General features: G+C 42.6%; 1 pseudogene; it reads left to right on the plus strand.

Annotated features, from left to right (window-relative positions):
• The first annotated feature begins 1,015 nt into the window (after positions 1 to 1,015).
• The window catches only part of LOC129665094 (60S ribosomal protein L4-like), a 9,332-nt pseudogene continuing 1,411 nt past the window's right edge, over positions 1,016 to 8,936 (plus strand).

Consider the following 8,936-nt stretch of genomic DNA (forward strand, 5'->3'; position numbering starts at 1 on the left):
CTGGCTTCATCTATGAAACTCTCATTGGCAAACACTTCTATAGGTCTTGACAATTCTTGGGTGAGCTACTGGCTTGATGTTTTATGAATTAGGTATTTTTTTTACCATGGGATCTGGGCAAGTGGACTTCTTTTGATAATTATGTATCTGATATGGGAAGAGCAGATTGGGACAAAAGAGAAGCTGTTAAGGTCAAGCTCATCTCAGAAGTTGGATATAGTTCAGGTGCAATGAGGTCAAGTGGACAAGGTAACTAGGCTGGTGTACCAGATTTTCATCCTTATCCAATTCTATGGTTGGGGAATAGATCTTGGGGTTGTGGTAGGTTTATGAAGAATGAATCAGGTTGATTCACCTGGTTAGACACTAGAAAATGATATGCAGCTTCTAGCTGAATGGAAAGTATGGGCTATGATGTAGAAGGACCCTGTGGGTTGGAAGTAAATGGGTAGGCTTCAGGGGAATCTCAATGGTTTGGTATGCTGCAGGATCAGATGGTCAGGCTGAGCTGGGGATCTCCATGTGAGCTGAGCAAAATCCTGGGAATTGGAGTGGGTTTAGGAATATAAAGATCATTTGTAGTCACCCAGCTAGACCCTATAGAAAGATGCACAGGGTCTAGCTGAACATGCAGGTTACATGTGGTGTGTGAGGGACTTGTAGGTTGGTGTCATGATGGGTGAGTCCTGTGGGAATCTAGAGGAGGAGATGACACAGCCATTAGTATCCATATTATCCTGAGACACTCAGTTGCCCATGCAAGATCTGGAGACTTGGGTCTGACATTGGAGGATTGTGTAAACTTTCTTGGCTAGGCCCAAGAAAACTTATGTATAGGATCTAGCTATGTGAGGAGTTTAAATGTTGGATTTCTATTTTGATGTTAAAATCAATGCACCTTAACCATGAATTAGATTTGGAAGAGAAAAAATAAAGAGGAAACAAAGCCAAAGATAACAATAAGAATGTGAACCTTTAAGAAAGCACATTAGAGTGGCCTTCTCCTCTCCCTGTCATGGTTTGTGCAGCTCTTGTCATATCGGTGTACTCTGAAAAGGGAGAATTGTCTGGTAAGAACATCACAATGCCAGCTTTATTCAGAGCTCCCGTTTGACCAGATATCATGAATTTTGTTCAGACCAACTAGAGGAACAAACAACCCTATGCCGTTAGTGAGCTAGCAGGTCATCAGATGAGTGCTGAATCTGGAAGAGTTGTGGCTCGAATTCTCAGCATTCGAGGTTATGTGACCCACCACTCTGATCAGGGTGCCCTTGGAAATATATGTCATGGAGGCCACATGTTTACACCAACCAAAACTTGGCATCGTCAGTACCACAGAGTGAACATAACCCACAAATTATAAGCCATCTCTTCTGCTCTGCCTGCCTCAGCATTACCAGTTTTGGTAATGTCTAAAAGTCGATGTATTGAGAAAGTTCCTGAGCTGCCTTTGGTAGTTGAAGGTTACAAAGAGAACAAGGTTATTCAGCTGTTTAAGAAAGTTAAAACTTGAAATGACATCAAAAAGGTCTAAGCCGGAGGCCAAGATGGCAGCACCGGGAGAACACCTTGTCTGAGAAGCGGGACAACACACTCCGTGCAGCGACCAGGAGACTGAACTCTGGGCCCTAAAACAACAGCGATCGATCGTGTTTCCCAGGTGAGGGGAGGCTCCCATGGCGTGGGAATCGGTCGGGTCCACTCTCGGCTGCCCAGCCAGAACCCGGAAGAGAACCCGGCAACGCGGGCTTTGGGTCTCCTGGCTGGTGCCCCAAGCCTGCGTGTCCCGATCACTTTCCCAGGATGATTGGTGGGCACAAGGGGGCCTAAGGCTAGGAGTACCAGTCGCAAAAAAACCCCACAGGGAAGGAAAGTTGCCAGACTGGTCACGGGTCACCCAGTCTTTCCCTGGAAGGTCTCACTGACCACAGGTACCTGCCGCCATCACAATTGAGCTCCCGCCGTGCACGGATTGCAGCTGCGTGCCCAGCTCAAAATCCCTACTCCCTCTTCGGAGGAGGCAGGAGATGTCCAGCAGAATCTGCCACAGACCACATTGTCTGTACCCCAACCTGAGATCCGGGCTGAGAAAACCCAATCCTTTAGGGCACTCCCCCAAACGCCACCATAACCCTGCCGCATTGGAGTGGAAGGATAAAGAGGCTCACAGCGGCTTCACAGTGCCGGAACTCCAGTGCTGCCGGCCGCTCCTAGCAAACAAACTACAGCTCGGGATCTGGAAAGGTGGTCATTCTACACGTACTGAGATTCTCCTGGGTCCAGCGCAATAAGGTCTAGCAGCAAGTTCTATCACCGGCGCCCCCCCACCCTGGCAGAGAAATGCCAGCTAAGAATCCGACTGAGAAGCCCCAACCCCTGCTGGCACTCCCCTGAGAGCACCTCCATAAGCTTGCCCTAGCAGAGGAGAAGGTCAGAGGGGAAGGACAGAGAGGCAGCCTGCCAAGGACACAGCACCCTCTCTCCAGCTCACCCAGCGGCCCCTAGCAGAGAAACCCAAGCTCTAGATCTGAGGACACTCAACCCGACCCGGTACTCTCTTGGGATCAGCAAACATAGATTCTACCACTAGGCTGCTTCTGGCAGAGAGATCTGAGCCCGGGATCTGGGATTGAGTATACTCACTCTAACTCTTTCCTGCGCCACCCAGGGACCAGTCAACATAACCCCTCCTGCAGAGGGAAAGGACAAAGAGGCAGCACACAGAAAAGGTGGACACCGAGTCCTGCGGCCACAGTGTCACAGAGCTGACTGTTAGCCTACCCGTGCACTTCCGCAGCAGGACCAAAACAGAGAGTAGTGAGCAAGGGGAACCCCTGTGCATTCCAACTGGTCCTGCAAGAGAGTGAGTGAGCCTTCTAGGGAGAGATTGCCTCAGACCCAGGGCCTCTCCACAGAAGCAACCAGACGAGATCCCTGCCACCCACACTCCTAGTGTGGGCATCAGAGGGATTCTTGAGATAGTGACCCCAACATTGAAGCCTCTGCCTTGCGGGTCCACCAGGGTGATCCAGGCAAACAATCCCTGGTTCTCAGTCAGAACTGCGTAATAGTGGCTTGCAGGCCACTGCAATAGTCAGAGAATCCGTGCATGCACACTGCGCCCGCTAAAAGCACACGCGAACAGCGCCAGCGTCACATTCTTTACTTAGGCAAAACTGAAAACACAGTGCACACTCCCAAAGCAGTGAACCTCTCTCATCTTCCTGAATAAACAGCCCAGAAAACAGAAAGAGAGGATCATAGCCCAAACTACAATCTCTAGGAACAACCAGTGAGGATTATAAATAACCAGATGGCTAGAGGCAGACGTAAGAACACTCCCAACAAAAATCAGAACATAATGACCTCACCAGCAACCCCACAAAACAATGGACACTTCAATTCACTAGATATACAAGAAAACGACCTCAAAATTATGTTTCTCCAGCTATTAGAGGCCCATAGAGATGAAATGAACAAAGCCCTCAGAGAAATAGCCAAAGAAATCGAGACTAATCAAGAGGAAACAAATCGTGCTCTCAGAGAAATGACCACGAAAATTGAGGCAAACAGAGAAGAAATGCACAAAGCTCTCATAGAAATGTCCACACAAATGAAGGCAAATAAGAAGAAATAAACAAAACTCTCATAGAAATACAGGCAATTATACCCAAAAAAGTAGAGGCACAATTAGTGATACATAGAGAGGAAACAGACAAAAAAATAGAAGTTATCATCGAAAAGCAGGAGTCTACATTCAAACAGATGAAGGAAATGGTGCAAGACATGAAAACAGAATTAGAATCAATAAAGAAAACACAAATAGAGAAAAACAAGGAGCTGGAGAACATAGAGAAAGATCAGGAACTACAAAGGTAAGCATCACCAACAGAATACAAGAGATGGAAGAAAGAATCTCAGGAGCCGAAGATACACTTGCGGAAATTGACACTTCTCTCAAAGAAAAAATAAAATCAGAAAAGTTCCAAACACAAAACATCCAAGAAATCAAGGACACCATGAAAAGACAAAATCTAAGAATAATAGGACTAGAAGAAAAAGAAGACATCAGGCTCAAAGGTCCGGAAAATATTTTCAAGAAAATTATAGAAGAAAACTTTCCCAACTTAAAGAAGGAGATGGCCATAAACATACAAGAGGCCTACAGAACACCAAGTAGACTAGACCAGAAAAGAAATTTTTCACGTCACATCATAGTCAAAACACTGAACCTACAAAACAAAGAAAAAATTCTAAAAGCAGCAAGGGCAAAAGGCCAAGTAACATATGAAGGTAGACCTATCAGAATCACACCAGATTTCTCAACAGAAACTATGAAAGCCAGAAGGGCCTGGACAGAAATCATACAGTCATTAAGGGACCACAGATTCCAACCCAGACTACTATACCCAGCAAAACTTTCAATCAACATAGACGGAGAATTCAAGATATTCCAAGACAAAACCAAATTTAAACAATATCTACATAGTAACCCAGCTCTACAGAAGTTACTAGAAAGGAAACTCCAAACCAAAGAAAACAACTACATCAAAGGAAACAGAGGAAATAAATAACTACACAAAAAAAAAAGAAGACAAGCAATGAAACTCAGTGACACCACCAACACCACATCTAAAGTAAGTAACAATTGTTGGTCACTAGTTTCTATCAACATCAACGGACTCAACTCCCCAATTAAAAGACACAGACTAACAGAATGGTTGCAGAAACAGGATCCATCATTCTGTTGCATCCAAGAAACACATCTATGCAACAAAGATAAACACTACCTCAGACTAAAGGGCTGGAAAACTGTCTTTCAAGCAAATGGTTCCAGAAAACAAGCGGGAGTAGCCATGCTAATATCTAATAAAATAGACTTTCAACCCAAGTAAATCAAAAAAGATAAGGACGGCCACTATATTCTCATCAAAGGAAAAATCCACCAAGAGGACATCACAATTTTGAATATCTATGCCCCAAATACAAGAGCACCTACATTCGTAAATGAAACAAGATTAATGATTAAACCACACATTGATCCTAAAACTCTAATAGTGGGAGACTTCAACACTCCACTCTCACCAAGGGACAGATCAACTAGACAGAAAACAAATAGGGAAATAAAAACACTTACAGAGACCCTAAATCAAATGGACCTAATAGACGTCTACAGATCTTTTCATCCAAACTCAAAAGAGTATACCTTCTTTTCAGCACCGCATGGAACCTTCTCCAAAATAGACCATATAGTTGGTCATAAAGAAAGCCTCAACAGAGACAAAAAGTTTGAAATAATTCCTTGCATTCTATCTGACCACCATGGACTTAAGCTGGACCTCATCAACAACAGAAATAACAAACAGCCTACATGCACATGGAAACTGAACAACCTGTTACTCAACCACAGCTGGGTTAAGGAAGAAATAAAGAAAGAAATTAAAGACTTCCTAGAATTCAATGAAAATGAAGGCACAACATACCCAAATTTATGGGACACATTGAAAGCAGTGCTCAGCGTAAAATTTATAGCACTAAGTGCCTGCAAGAAGAAATTCATAATATCACATACAAACAACTTAATGGCCCAATTGAAAACCCTAGAAAAAAAGAAGCAGATACACCCAAGAGGAGCAGAAGGCTGGAAATAATCAAACTCAGGGCTGAAATCAATCAATTAGAAACAAATAAAACTATTCAAAGATTAATGAAACAAAAAGCTGGTTCTTTGAGAAAATCAACAAGATAGACAAACCCCTAGCCAAACTAACTAAAAAGCAGAGAGAATCTATCCAAATCAACAAAATCAGAGATGAAAAGGGTGACATAACTACAGACACAGAGGAAATTCAAACAATCATTAGGTCGTACTACAAAAGCCTATATGCCACAAAATTTGAAAATCTAAATGAAATGGACAATTTTCTTGATAGAGTCCATCTTCCAACATTCAGTCAAGATCAGGTAGAAAGACTGAACAGCCCTATATCCCCCAAGGAAATTGAAGCAGTCATTCAGTCTCCCCTCCAAAAAAAGCCCTGGGCCAGATGGTTTCAGCCTGGAATTCTACCAGACCTTCAAAGAAGTGCTCACACCAATTCTCCTCAAACTATTCGACAAAATAGAAACAGAAGGACATTACCAAACTCATTCTATGAAGCAACATTCACCCTGATACCTAAACCACACAAAGACCCAACAAAAAAAGAGAACTTCAGACCTATCTCTCTTATGAACATTGACGCAAAAATACTCAATAAAATACTTGCAAACCGAATCCAAGGACACATCAAATATATCATCCACCACAACCAAGTAGGCTTCATCCCAAGCATGCAAGGGTGGTTCAACATACGGAAATCCATCAATGTAATCCACCACATAAACAAACTGAAGGAGAAAAACCACATGATCATCTCCTTAGATGCTGAAAAAGCATTTGACAAAGTCCAACACCCATTCATGTTTAAAGTCTTGGAGAGATCAGGAATACAAGGCACATATCTAAACATAGTAAAGGCAATATACAGCAAGCCTATAGCCAATATCAAACTCAATGGAGAGAAACTTAAATCAATCCCACTGAAATCAGGGACAAGACAAGGCTGCTCACTCTCTCCCTATCTCTTCAACATAGTACTTGAAGTCCTAGCCAGAGCAATAAGACAACTAAAGGAGATCAAGGGGATACAATTCGGAAAGGAAGAGGTCAAAGTGTCACTATTCACAGATGATATGATAGTATATATGAGCGACCCCAAGAATTCTACCAGAGAACTCCTCCAGTTGATAAACACCTTCAGCAAAGTGGCAGGATACAAAATTAACTCAAAAAAATCAGAAGCCCTCCTGTATACCAAAGACAAAATGGCCGAGAAAGAAATTAGGGAAACAACACCCTTCACAATAGCCACTAACCAAATAAAGTACCTTGGGGTGACACTAACCAAGCAAGTGAAAGACCTGTTTGAGAAAAACTTCAAGTCTCTGAAGAAAGAAATTGAAGAAGATCTCAGAAGATGGAAAGATCTCCCGTGCTCATGGATTGGTAGGATTAACATTGTGAAAATGGCCATCCTGCCAAAAGCAATCTACAGATTCAATGCAATTCCCATCAAAATACCAACTCAATTCTTTACAGATCTTGAAAAAAAGATTCTCAGCTTCATATAGAGAAACAAAAAACCCAGAATCTCCAAAACAATCCTGTACCACAACAGATCATCTGGAGGTATCTCCATCCCTGATCTCAAGTTGTACTACAGAGCAATAGTAATAAAAACTGCATGGTATTGGCATAGAAACAGAATGGTGGATCAATGGAACTGAACAGAGGACCCAGAGATAAACCCACACACTTATGGACACTTGATCTCGACAAAGATGCCAAAACCATACAATGGAGAAAAGACAGCATCTTCAACAAATGGTGCTGGTCCAACTGGATGTCCACATGCAGAAAAATGAAAATAGATCTATATTTATCACTCTGCACAAAACTAAAGTCCAAGTGGATCAAAGACCTCAACATAAAACCAGATACTCTAAATCTGTTAGAAGAAAAAGTGGGGAACAGCCTAGAACTCATTGGCATAGGAAACAACTTCCTGAGCAGAACACCAACAGCACAGGCTCTAAGAGCAACAATCAATAAATGGGACCTCATGAAACTGAATAGGTTCTGTAAAGCAAAGGACACTGTCATCAAAACAAAACGCGTGCCTACAGATTGGGAAAGAATCTTCACTAACCCTTTATCTGACAGAGGACTAATATCGAGTATATACAAAGAACTAAAGAAGCTGAAAAGCAGCAAACCAAGTAATCCAATTAAAAGATGGGGAACAGAGCTAAACAGAGTATTCTTGACAGAGGAATATTGAATGGCAGAGAAACACTTAAAGAAATGCTCATCTTCATTAGCCATCAGGGAAATGCAAATCAAAACGATCCTTAGATATCACCTTACACCCATCAGAACTGTCAAAATGAAAAACTCAAGGGACAACACATGCTGGAGAGGTTGTGGAGAAAGAGGAACCCTCCTCCACTGCTGGTGGGAATGTAAACTGCTACAACCACTCTGGAAATCTATCTGGCGCTTTCTAAGACAATTAGGAATAGTGCTTCCTCAAGACCCAGCTATACCACTGCTAGGTATATACCCAAAGTTTGCTCAAGTACACAAAAGGGATATTTGCTCAACCATGTTTATAGCAGCTTTATTTGTAATAGCCAGAACCTGGAAACAACCCAGATGTCCATCAACGGAGGAATGGGTACAGAAATTGTGGTATTTTTACACAATGGAATACTACTCAGCAATCAAAAAGGAGGAAATCATGAAATTTGCAGGCAAATGGTGGGATCTAGAAAAGATCATCCTGAGTGAAATATCCCAGAAGGAGAAAGACAAACACGGTATATACTCACTTATATAGACCTATAAGATATGATAAACATAATGAAATCTATACACCTAAAAAAGATAATCAAGAGAGTGAAACATGGGTAAGATTATCAATCATCGTTTTGAAAGACAGATGGGATGCGCATTGAACATTGACAGGAGTCTACTGAGTGCATTTGAAAGACTCTAACTAGCAGTGTTTTCAAAGCAAAGACTCATGACCAAACCTTTGGCAGAATACAGGGAATCATAAGAAAGAAGGGGAGTTAGTCTGATGAGGAAAGGATAGGAGCTCCACAAGGACCAAATATATCTGGGCACAGGGTCTTTTCTGAGACTGACACGCAACCAAGGACCATGTATGAATGTAACCTAGAACCTCTGCTCAGATGTAGCCTGTGGTAGCTCAGTAACCAATTGATTTCCCATAGTGAGGGGAACAAGGACTATTTCTAACAGGAACTCAATGACTGGCTCTTTGGCCTCCCCACCCCCCAAGGGAGGAGCAGTCCTGTTAGGCCAC

This window comes from Psammomys obesus, unplaced genomic scaffold (genome assembly GCF_907164565.1).
Source record: "Psammomys obesus unplaced genomic scaffold, mPsaObe1.curated_primary_1811, whole genome shotgun sequence".
Classification (NCBI taxonomy): Eukaryota; Metazoa; Chordata; class Mammalia; order Rodentia; family Muridae; genus Psammomys; species Psammomys obesus.